At 38.3% G+C, this 13059-nt stretch overlaps 1 protein-coding gene across 8 annotated transcripts in view; it reads right to left on the reverse strand.

Annotated features, from left to right (window-relative positions):
* Positions 1-12680, reverse strand: part of R3HCC1L (R3H domain and coiled-coil containing 1 like) — an 85057-nt gene extending 72377 nt beyond the window's left edge. For 2 of the 8 annotated variants that reach the window (XM_081823681.1, XM_081823675.1), the window contains exon 1: positions 12567-12680. The gene's annotated coding sequence lies outside the window, so the exon portion shown is untranslated. Of the gene's footprint in view, positions 1-12134; positions 12529-12566 lie in introns of those variants that run through there. The other 6 variants (XM_081823680.1, XM_081823682.1, XM_081823678.1 and 3 more) reach the window with 6 other exon arrangements.
* Positions 12681-13059: the final 379 nt, after the last annotated feature.

Below are 13059 nucleotides of genomic sequence, written 5' to 3' on the forward strand. Positions count from 1 at the left end.
AGAAAATATCAGATAAACCCAAATTAGAGGCATTCTACAAAATAACTGTCCTGCACTCTTCAAAAATGCCAATGTCATGAAAAAAACACAGACTGAGGAAATGCTCCAGATTAAAGCAAAGTAAAGAGATATGACCACTGGAATACAGAATTTTCTTTTGCTATAAAAGCACATCATTGGGACAAGGGTTGAAATCTGAACAAGTCTATAGATTAGATAATAACATTAAATCTGTTTATTTCCTGATTTTGACAACTGTACCGTAGTTACATTAAAAAAAAAAAAAAAACCCTTATTTTTAGAAAATGCATTCTGAAGTATTTAGGTAAACAGGGAAACAGGCCTGCACCTAACTCAAATAGTTCAAGAAATGCATATACAGGGGCACCTGGGTGGCTCAGTCATTAAGTGTCTGCCTTTGGCCCAGGTCATGGTCCCAGGGTCCTGGGATCGAGCCCCACGTCGGGCTCCCTGCTCAGCAGGAAGCCTGCTTCTCCCTCCCCTTCTCCCCCTGCTTGTATTCCCTCTCTCTCTGTCAAATAAATAAAAAATCTTAAAAAAAAAAAAAAAAGAAATGCATATACAAAGAGTGTATATATATGTGTATGTGTGTATATATATATATATATATATATAGACAGAGAGAGGGAGAGAAAAGGAAGGAGGAGGAGGAGACAAAGGAGAAATGGAAGGAGGCAGAGAAAAGGGAAATGTATAGAAGTGTTAACGTTTGAGGTATCTGGGTAAATTTTTTGTATTCTTGTAACTTTCCTGCAGTCTGAAATAACGTCAACATAAATTAAACAGAAAAAAAGATGTTAGCACAGTACCTGACACATAATCTGTAATCAAATAAATGGCAGCTGTTAGAAGTTGTTAATATTATCTTTAGATTCTGCACAAAACAATCCTCTTAAAAGATATATACATTTACGGTGGGAAAAAATGGGAGGGAGAAGCAAAATAATACACGTTTCATTTAAACGTACTTGCACAAATACATAAGTAAATGCACAGAAAAGATTAGAAAATACACTGAGGAATCAAAGTGATTCTTACTTTCTTCCTCATACTTATCAGTATTTACTAGCTTTCTTATAATGAAAATGAATCATTTTTATGTCTTTTACCAAAAATTATCTGTAGAAATTAAAGGGATAGCCTGCAGTCAAGGGAGGCATGACATTCTTCCTTTACTATAACATTACCCTCTCTGCAGACCCATATTCAGTTATTGTTTTTGAGCACCATATACTGTTACTTGCCTTTCATGTATTAAAATTATAATGATCATGTAGTATCATTTCACATAAAAATATTGCAGTCAGTCTTATTAAATCCTTTCAGTCCTGTGGGTTAAGAGAGCGGAATGGACATATGCATATAAATTTGCTTCTTTACAAAATCCTATTAACATAAAAGTTTGTTTGGGTTTTTTTTAACATACAAATCAACAAAGATGGAAAGAGGAGAAAAGAGTAAGTAACACAACTTTGGAAGTTGGAACATATACAGGTATTTACAGCAGGTCCTGGAGAGCCAATCTCAATCCAGCAGTAGAGAAAGCTGAGACCCAACCCAATTTACAGCCAGCACCACCTCTGGAATTGGAAGTGAAATGGAGACTGTCTGAGGAGAAGTTAGATCCTTAGATCCCCTTCTCCCCCTTGAAAGAAAACTTGAGGTTATCTCTGCAGAATGTAAAAAGGATGATCTCTAGGCTGACTACAAAAATGCAGAGGTCTTTCAAACAGGGTGATTAAGGGAGCATGTTAATAGCTAAGATCTATGTTCCCCACCCCATCCCCACATACCAGCTCCCCAAAAAATGCAAATTATAGATTACAAGGACCTCCAAGTACCTACAAATACCCAGCACTACATAAAAATAGACAAAGACCCCACACCAAGGCACATCACTGTTTAATTTCGTACTGGGTGCAAAGCAGAGACTCTTAACAAGTTTCCAAAGAGTAGATCCAAACAAAAGAAGAGGATTTGCGTTTGCTGAGGACTTCTCAAGAGCAATAGAGGACAAGGAGAAAAAACCATGCATTCAAAATTCCGAAGAAAAACATTTCCAATCTAAAATTTTACACTCATCCAAACTATATTCATCAAATGTGAGGACAGGAAAAAAAAAAAAAAAAGACACTTTGACATGGAAAGGCTCAAAATACCTCCCACGTATACACTTTCTTAGAAAATTACCAGAGGACTGAAAATTTAAAATTCGAACAAATTCAAGAAAAGACGGACTGTCTGTAGCCATGGTAAATTGCCAGGAGTACCAGTTTTAAATCCATTCAATTGATAAGGACAACTTAACACAGCAGGCACTCTTTTACAAGCCAAACAATCAGGGACAGATTCACTCCAATAAATACACTCCCAAGTGCCAACCAATGAACAACGTCACCCAAGTAACCATGCTTCTATAGATGATGTTAACCCACTTCCACCTCTTAAAATCCTCCAATCCCTGAACTCCACCCTCCCCAAAACCACTATGTAAGATTAACAATCCTCTTTGTTCAAGGAGATTGTGCCTGATGAGATATTCTAGATAGGGTGTGATGGTCTCATCATCCTTTGACACCAAATGAAGAAACAAACCAAAACAAAGAAAGGCATGGGGTCTGGAAAACAAGATTTCCAACACAAGAGAAAAGTGAAGGAATATCAGTGAGTGAACGTTCCAGGATTCCAGGATGCAAACTGCACCAAAAGTAGAAGGCAACCGGTTCAGACTGAAGCTATGTGACAGAGTCAGGCATGTTGAAGGTTTGTCATCCCCATGTTCTCTGCCACAGTATCATCTTTTTCATCCAACACAACTACTAGAGGATGTGCTCTACCTAAGCAAGAGGGTAAGTGAAGAATAAGGAAGATAAGAGTTATAATACTGGGAATCAAACTGAAAAGGAGAGAAAAGTCTAAAGATAACAAAGGGAAATCTTCCCAGGAAAAGAGCTGTGAAGTAGGCCCAGATAGTTAGGCCCAGATAGGAGGACAATGAAGGTCTCCAGAAGAGAAGTTGCCAAAAAAATTTTTTTAAAGGAAAGAAAATTGGAACTGACAGATTACTGTGACTGACCTTGTGGAAAACTGCACTGAGAGGCTACTATTTCAGACACTATCAGCAAGTAAAATTTGCACAGGCATAATAATGTAAACACAACATTAACTATCTCATTTAACCAAATATTATAACTAAATTAGGAAGCTAGAGGAGAACAGTAGTGGTGATGGTGGTTTAAGAACAGTACAGCTTTCTCTACCATAACAGAGACTCAATATATAATGAAAAAGGACAGCATTGCACATATATTATTTTGAAACATGGAGATACATAAATGCCAGAAGAAATAGCTTAAGGAGCTGAAAGTGGTTACCTTTAGGGAGGAAACTAGAGAGCAGGGGGATTCACTATATTTTGTTATAAATCCCTTTTTTACTATTTGACTTTTAAAACTTGTCTATTTTAAACTGTATGTCTGTTGATAAAATACAAAAAACAGCAACTGATGAATTTCTTATCTTAAATGTATTGTTCATCATTCAAAAATATATAAATAAAATATTTTCAATTGAAAGGAATAAAAAAAATCCTAGGGAAAAAAGTTCTCCCCCCCTTTTTTTTTTTGGAAGACCTTCATATTTCCAATACTGAAAGAACACAAACACACAAAATATAGAAGCTTTAAAAATAAAAAAAATCTTAAAGCAAATAATTACCACTTGAGTGGACAGAATTCAGTAATTATAATACTAGAAACACTGTAGGTCTGATCTTACTTACAAATTCATTAATGATCAGGAGAGTGCAAATAACACATTTAATTAAATTTGCTCATTTATCTATTTTGGGAAGTACGATTAACAGCAGTAAAAGAGAGTAGTAATATAAAAGGACACAGATGGATTAAAACACTGCCCAACACAAACAAACTGGAGAGTGGATGGAAAGCTAAGTAAAATTATGGGCTTAAAACTACAAAAGAGAAATACAGAGGCTTATTTACCATCACTTTACTGCACATTGTTGCCATATAAAGTAATTTAGGCCAAGGCCAAGGTTAAATGAGGAAATATATAAACACACACACACATTATGTATTTGCATACACACATACATACATGTACACACAAATAATTTTTTTCCTTATGAGACTGATAATCCTTATTAAACAAGGATTTGTGAAGGATTACACCCTAAAAACAAAGTACTATTGACACAATCTGACAACAGTGGTTTTATATTCGCAGTTTTCATAAGTAAAGAAACTCTGTCAAGGATTACCAATAATGACAAACTGTCCTAAAGGGAGAATTAACTCGGTTATCTACCCTATATTCTTCATCTAGCTATATCTGGATTATCCTTATTGTTCCTGTTCTTTACGGCCAGGCACTGACCGCTCAAAATAGTCTACAAATCCCAACCTCTCCAGCAGGAAGGTGTGGCTAAGTGACGAATTTTCACCAATGGAATATGAGAAGTGGCACATGTAACTTTCAGTAAATATCCTTAAAGGGAAGGAGATGTATTCTCTTCCTCCTTTCTGATGGTTGGAATGTGAATGAAACAGCTGGAGCTCCAGTAATTATCTTAGACCATAAGATAACTTTGGAAAAGAACAGAATCCATGCACAAAAGAGCAGCAACATGACACCATGACAAACCAACCATACCAGCCCTAGACTACTTTTGGAATTCCTGACATTAAGAGAAATACATTTCTATGATATTTAAGTCTCTGTTACTTGGCTGCAACCAAATCTAATCCTAATTAGTATAACCTCTACTACTAAGACCCACTCCTTGTTTTCTTTCTTTCTCTAAACAATCTCCACCTGCTCCTTTGCCAGCCCCTTTTCTGTTTCCCAAACCCTTACTACAAGTATTCACCAATATCCCACCCTTGGTCTTTTCCACTTTTCTCCTAGGCCAACATTCTAAAAAACCAAACAAAACCAAACCAAAAACAAAAAACAAAGTACACACACACACACACACTGTATGTCAGGTCTTTTATTTGTGCTCTAGTTTTATCTCCAGCTGCCTATCATTTCACTTGTATAAGACATAACAGGAACGTAAGTGATTTTTAAAACAAACAAAATAGATAAATACAGTAGTGATGGTAGCAATAGCCGCGGTTGTTATGATGCTAATGAATAGCTAATATTTACTGGGCTCTTAATATTTGCCATGCACTGTTCTGAGTCTAAGAGCTAATCCTGACAAGAATTCTATGAAGTAAGGAGTATTATCACCGTACCCATTTTAAAAAATGAGGAAACTGAGCCCCAGACAAATTAAAGAACTTGCTCAAGACACATAACTAATGTACCAAATAGATCATTCAAACCTAGGCTTTCCAGAACCTACCCTCTTAACCAGAGTACACCAGTACTTTATTCTAAGGATGCCATCACAGCTTCAGACTTTTTAAGTTGTCCTCAGCGACCACACTACAATCATTTACACATCCACCACGGTAATAAATTTTATGCCTTTACATTTTTAGAAACTGTCAAATACCACTTAGCAATCAGTAAATAAGATGAGTGATCGAGCTAGAAAATACTCTTTTGAAGACAAATGATATGATCATCAAGTAATAAGACTGGTTTTCTTGTATGACTCTACTGGTTCTGAAAGCAGTTTCAAAAGACAAATTCCAAAGAATATTTATTTGCTAAAATAAATGCATGGCCTCAAAAACAATTTAAAAAGAAGAGCATTCATTTTTAAGTTCTTTAGTTTTAAAGCACCAGATTTTTTTAACTACCACTCAAATTATCTAATACCTAAAATTTGTATTAGCACTTGAACTCACTATCTCTCTCCCTAGGCCTATCTGAGCTCCTTTCCCAATGACACGATCAATTACACCACAATATACTTGCTAGGTCAGGCTCAAAACTTTGAGGTATTCTGATTCTTCCAGCTCTTCCAAACCCATGCTTACTGTTCTTCCTCCACAAGAGCCATCATGTTTTGTTTCCACATTACCCCACCACTGTCCTATTGAAATACTCTCCAAAAACTCTCAACTTTGTAGTTATCCCACAAAGCTACCAGGACAACCTTTCTCGCTGTTTTCATCATATGACTTTCAACAGAAGTACCATCACCTACAGGACCAAATCTATATTCTTCAGTCTAGTCTTCAAAGCCTTCCATTAATTCTTCCTCATTATCACACACATATAAACCTAACAAGTCACATCTCTTTACTACTCATCCTCAGTAAAAATCATACCTTTCGGGCGCCTGGGTGGCTCAGACGGTTAAGCGTCTGCCTTCGGCTCAGGTCATGATCTCAGGGTCCTGGGATCGAGTCCCGCATCAGGCTCCCTGCTCCTTGGGAGCCTGCTTCTCCCTCTGCCTCTCTCTCTCTCTCTCTGTCGCTCATGAATAAATAAATAAAATCTTTAAAAAAAAAAAAATCGTACCTTTCATTTGTGCAATACTGTTAACATTCCCTTTTTGTCTCACTCAACTCACATATTGTACTCATTTTTGCTTCTAACTTCTCATTGCTCCTCTCTGTGTGGAATTTTCTTCTGTCCTCTCCAGTCAATCTGTTACTCTATCACTTCCTTTAAGATCCTCCTCTTCCTTGAAGCCCAAATAACCTCACAGATACTGCTCTATTTTGTATCCCTCAACACAAGGATCATCCAGTAGCAGAACTAGAAGAATCTCAAAGACCGACCAGACTAGGTCTTCTTCTGTGTATGAGTGATTTTGTAAGGAAAAGGTTAACTTTCATCAGATAGTTGTGTCAAATACCTCAGAAAGTTTGTTGGACAGCTGCCACAATGAAAGCCCAGAGATAGCCTACAACTTGCCCTGCTTTTCAGTTTGGCAATGGTAAAGCAGAATTGGAACGTATCTTCTAATTTCCCACCCAAAATGAATACAAATTTAAAGATCATTGCCCAGAATATATAATTCATGCTAGTTCTAGAAATTGTTCTAAACACTATTCATAAACATGTTACTTTTTTTCAATCAGGATACAGAATTTATATACAATAGCAAGAGATTCCAATTTAAGTGTGTCTGTGTTACATTAATAAACATACACAGAAAACAGAAAGGAAGGAAATAATCCAAAATGTTAAGTTACTTCCAAATGGTGAAAATACAGGTATATTTTCCAAATCCTCTGTAACGAGCACGTATTGAATATATAATAATAGTAATAAGAAATACGAAATGAAAACTGTATAACATTATGAAGTCAAAGATAAATTCCTTGACTGTGAACTCAAGTGTCAGAAGCAAAGAAAAGTTTCAGGCTACCCAAGGAAACAAAAAGCAGCACAATACAAAAAAAGAAACACTATGGCAAGCAGGGAAAGAAAAGCAATGTCACATTAACAACAGTGGTGGCAGAAACCAAGAGATACATGGCTCATGGGGCTTGTCAACTCCAGTCCTTAATAAATCATTGGTTCTCACACTAGAAGAGTCAAGAGGCCAAACAAAAAGGTCACTGGCAACTCTGAATGTATTGAAAGATGGTCACACTGAGTTTGAAACTGTTATTTGGGATGGTTGTAGAGAATTACCAACCACATAAACAAATCAAGGCTATTTATTTTCCTCTGGGTCTTTTCCTAAAATAAAATGTAAAATGAAAGCACAAAAGGTCTGAAAAGATTCACAGAATAAAAAAGTTTAGAACCACATATAGGCTAATAAATTCATTCTTCCTAGCACTAGGTTTTTAATTCCAGTCCAAAATCCCTTATCCAAAACTCTCGGGGTCAGAAAGGCTTCAGAACTCACAAATTCATGTATGAGCTTGTGTTCCTCTCTTAGACTGTGCCTTTCAGTCAGTTTCTTCCCCGCAGCTACCCATCCCATTTCCAAATCATTCTTGTTACCTTTTCCCTCTGATCTTTGTAAACAAGCAGGATTGCTATTATTATTCCTATTTTACAGATAATAAGAAAACACAAACTGGACTACTGGTATAAATTTGAGAGCTTAGGATTTAAATCCAAATGCTTCTCTTCGTTCTTAAAAACTCTTCTGGTATTCCATGGCAAAGAACTTGAAACAGCCCAACTACAAGCCAATATTAAAATTATGTATATTCTTTTCTAAGAAGCAAATCTCCTATTAAGGAGTGCCACATACCTTTTGCCCCTATTTTTGCCTCTGTGCCAAGTTAAATGGTCAGGAGCTGTCACAAATCAATAGCATTATATTCACAGGTTAACCTGTGTTATTTGGGAACCTCACAATACTAAACACCAGAACCTGCTGTTTCCAACAGTGCTTCTCTGCTTTTCTATTTTTATCCCTAGTCTGAACACAGCCATGTTTGACATAAAAAGAAAAAAAAGATACAAGAGGGACAACAAATATTAATAAAACTGAAGAGTGAATTTGAAGAATGGAAAGCTATATAGAAGACTAGCATAAGACAAGTGAAAAATGCACACCACAGACTGGGAGCAACTGGTCTATGTTTTATTGAGCGAGGAGAAAACCCTCTTCCCAAATGCAGGCTTATAGCTTGCTGAGCAACACCCTATAACTTCTCTTCTATCTAAAGCTCTGACAACTGGAATTTCTCTGTAATTCAATAAACTCTTACGAGTTACATGGGCTTCATCCATCCTGCTGGGCTCATTAACGGGGAACTCTAAATGTTTTCTCCACTAGCTAAGAGCACATTTTCTGGTGGGTGGCATAGAAGGAGGGTTCTCTTTCAAGATATGAATAACCTAATTCCATTTCTTCTCACTTCTCCTACGAGTAGGAAATCTGCAACCAATACCGTTCAACAACTAAAAGAAATGTCTGAATTATAACTCTGGTTAGTGGTTGTCAAAGATCATCCTAAAGTGTGAGAGTTAGTATATTTATACAGGGTTACTAATGAAAGTCTATACTTTTACTTCTGGCACTAATTCATTTAATTCTATTATGTCTAATGAGTGCATGAGTGCTGAATCAACAACATACCAGTTTTATCATTCATTCTGGTGAGCTATTTTCTGAGTAGTTAGCTTATGGAGTTAATGAGGACAGGGTCATAGATTCAAACATGCTGGCCAATTAGCTTTGCCGGGTTTCAGGGTTCCATGGTCAAAGTCAACAACCTTAACCTTGGCTAACAACAACAAAAAAAAAACCCACAAAAATCAAAAAACAAAACAACAAAAAAAAAAACTAATCACGTGAAGCATTAAGGGAGTGGATATAGATGTATTACCAAAATCAATGACTAACAGAAAAATGTAATAAAAAATTTTAAAGAAATAATAATAACATAATCTACCTTTTGCTAAGCCTGATTAGTATGTGCCTAGTTCAAATAATTTCTAATCTTTTCAGTCATATGGCATTGGTATTACTATCCCTGTTTGACAGATGATAAGAAAATGAACTCAGAATGATAATACGAACTGAAGTCATAAATTACTATTAAGTAGTGGAGCCTGGATTCAAAACTTGATCTAACTCCAAAGCTTAGGTTATTTCCACAATACCATATAGTCTCTCGAGAGTGTGCCTTAGGGACATAGGACAATCAACAAAATGTTTTTATTCAGAACTATTCAACACAGTCATTATTAACTGAGCATATCTACTACATACACTTAGATGCTACAGCTGAGAATGAGTCTACCTTCCAAAACTTCTCTAAGTAAAAAAAGCCAATGAACAAAAGTGTTTAAAACAAAGGAGAAAAACATATTATATAGCACACAAAGTAAATTTTAATGAAGTGACTTTTGTCATAGCTTTGTATAAAAGTCTACAGTGCAAAAATAGTTATCTTGCTGATTCATAACTAAAAGTAAGAATGAGGGGTGCCCGTGTGGCAGTCCTACTCTTGGTTTCAGCTCAGGTCGTGATTTCAGGGTCGTGAGATGGAGCCCTATGTCAGGCTCCATGCTGAGTATGGTGAAGCCTGCTTAAGATTCTCTCTCTTGCAAATAAATAAATAAATCTTTAAAAAACAAATAAAAGAATGAAATTGGCAAGGCAGAGCCAGAGGATACCACATCAAAGAAAGTGAAGGAAGCATTTCCTAAGTATCTGAGTCTGCAGATATCTTCTAGTCAACACCCATTTGTAGGAACTAAAAATAAACATTTCAATTCTTAAACCTAAGATTTTGCTTTGACCAACAAATCAGTTTTCTCTATTAGACTTTCCTTCTTGGTTTCTCTAAATTCTCACTCCTTGCAAATGCGCATACACCAATGTCACTAAGAGTTTTCACCTTCAAAAAATGAGGTCACCAAGCCTTCTGGAACCTACCCACTAAGCTAACTTTTAGAGTTGAATAGTCTGACTTAAAAAAAAAAAAGGCAGGGGTGAGGGGAACGACAAAAAATGCTCTACAAAACTCTGTCCTAGTCAACAGTTAATATCTAAATCATAAACATAGATAATTATTCTACTACAAGTTACAATGTGCAGACAGAAAACCACATTCTTACTACAGGTTACAAGTAAAGCACCAGTCCAAAGCACATCCTGACAACAACCTTTTCACAACGGCATCTGGAAACCTCTAAAAGCAAAAAATGACATAATATAATCTTTATATAAAGTTCAATTGTTAAAAAACACCCTGCAATCTGAGTACTTCTATTTACAGTATTTTGGGGTTTAAGATAGCTACCTCATTTTACAGGGAAAAAAAAGAGAGAGAGAGAATCTCAAGAAATACATAATCTAAAATTATCATTTTTGATCATCATAGTCAACAATTACAATAGCAATAAAATAATGAGCACTTACTCCAGGAACTACTAAACTCCTTATACTCAATCTCATTTAATCCTTATAGACACCTTGTGAGGTAAATGTTATATCTATTTTAGAGACTAGTAAACAGGCTTAGAGAGGTCAACTAATCTGCCAAAAGTCAAAGCAGAAGTCACAGAACCAGAAGTTGAACTCAATTTGTTCAATTTTGTACATTCAACTAATTCACTATACCGCCATCCTGTTTTTTGAACCGCATTCAAGCATTTTTCAACCAATGATTTCAGTATAAATACAGGATTACCTAATTACTACACCTTCAAACCCGTAAAAAATTGATTGTAAAACCCCATTCTCAATAAGGGGGAAATAAGACAAAAAGCCACCTGCTTAGAGTCTCAGATCTTAATTGCCAGAAGACTAGGATAGGGGCTATTTATATTCTGAATTCTAACTATAAGGAAACAGAATTCTAGCACATATACCTAGGATAGGTGAAGGTAAACCCAATATTTCAGCTAGTATGCACACAAGGTTAGTGGGATTGTGTTAGAGCTAGATTTAGCACCAGTTGTATCTGAAAAGGGGGAAAAAACACAAGACCTGCTGGAGACAGGCATTAGGTTAGCACCACAACTGAGGAACATTAAGTGCTGAGATACTTGCACTTGTGTAATGAAGGAAGGTTGTAAGAGAGCAAAAGGGGTAGACAGGTGGGTATGTTAGGGAAAGGGAGGTGTCCAAATTCTGCGGGACCTTAAAATCCAGATGAAGTTTAAAATTGATTCCACAGGTGCTAGAGCCTTAATGTCACCTCTTCAACAGGAACATGGCTTAAGAATGTCTGTATGGCTTGTATTCCTTTCCTAAGACACTTCCACCTATTTATTAACTCATTTGATTTTCACAAAGACCGTGGTCATATTTATAATCGAGTTCATAAAGACGGAAATGCGGTTTTAAACTACAACTGACCTACACTCAAGACAGAAGGATAGTGAGGTTATATCTGATACATGCTTTCTCACATATATCACATCTGTTGAACTCTCCAAAACTGAAAGGCAGGCAGGCCAAAGACTATTATCCCCATTTTTCAGATACAGAAACCGAGGCTGCAGTAAACGGGCTACAAAAGATCACAAGCCCAGCAAGTGGCAGACCTGAGACTCCTAGGACATTAGACTCCAAACCCTATGCTTCTTCCCTTTCTCAACTCTGAGAGGCGGCTTTATTGATAAAGAAAACTTTTAATAATCGGACTTGGGGTTTTCCGAGGGCCGCCCAAGAAAACCAGGAAGTACATCCTCCCGTACGGACAGCTACTCCCAACCCACAGCCCATAGCCCGGGGCTCCCGGCCAGCCGAGTGGACTCACTCGAAAGGCTCGCAGCCCAGAAACCGCCAGCCGCCCCGGGGTCTTCTCGGTGGCCTACAGCCCCATACCCCCGAGGGGGGGGGGGGTCCCTCAACGGACCCGCTCAGTACCTGTTGAAACCCGGGGAAGAAATGTCCTCTCCACAGAGAGTACTTGGGAAGAGGGCCCAAAGCGGGCACGCAGCCCGTAGGACAGCAAAAGTGCCTCGGAAGAACCCCGCAACCCAGGGCCCGCAGGGTCGAAGGGCGGCAGCTTCCCAGTAACCTCCGCCCGAGGCGGAGACCCGCCCCTCGCATCACGTGAGGGAAAAGAAATACCGGTAACGAACAAAAGGGGAAAGGAAATCTTGTCCAGAGTGGGGAGAAGTGGGAGCGACTAGCCCGGTAGGGGTGTGGAAGGAGGGAGGGACAAGGACGCGGGATCGCTAGTTACCGGGGGCGCCGTCGCTCTCTGCTTCCGCCGCCTCCTCGAAGCTCTTACTCTTCCGCTCGCGCCACTGGGGCGCGCGCCAGGCCTCGACTCCACCCCCCCCTTCGCGCCGCGGGGCCTTCTGGGGACTGTAGTCCCTCCAGGCCGGTGCTGCGCGGGCTACTTCCCGGTCACGTGGGGGGAGGATTGGCAAAAACTGCGAGGACGGGAAGACGTTTGCGCTCCTGTCTGCCCACTCTCCCCGCTTCCTCTCAGCTGTAAACGTGCTCAGACCGCCTCTCTTCTCGCTCGGTCACACCATCCCTCGTTTTCCCTTCACAGCCAAGTTTTTTTAAAAAGGCAATCTAACTCGTCTCCGCTTCTTTTTTTTTTTTTTTTTTAAAGATTTTATTTATTTATTTGAGACAGAGAGAATGAGAGAGAGAGAGCACATGAGAGGGGGGAGGGTCAGAGGGAGAAGCAAGCTCCTTGCCGAGCAGGGAGCCCGATGCGGGAC

Source organism: Leptonychotes weddellii, chromosome 6, assembly GCF_054177405.1.
Source record: "Leptonychotes weddellii isolate Sample4059 chromosome 6, ASM5417740v2, whole genome shotgun sequence".
Classification (NCBI taxonomy): domain Eukaryota; kingdom Metazoa; phylum Chordata; class Mammalia; order Carnivora; family Phocidae; genus Leptonychotes; species Leptonychotes weddellii.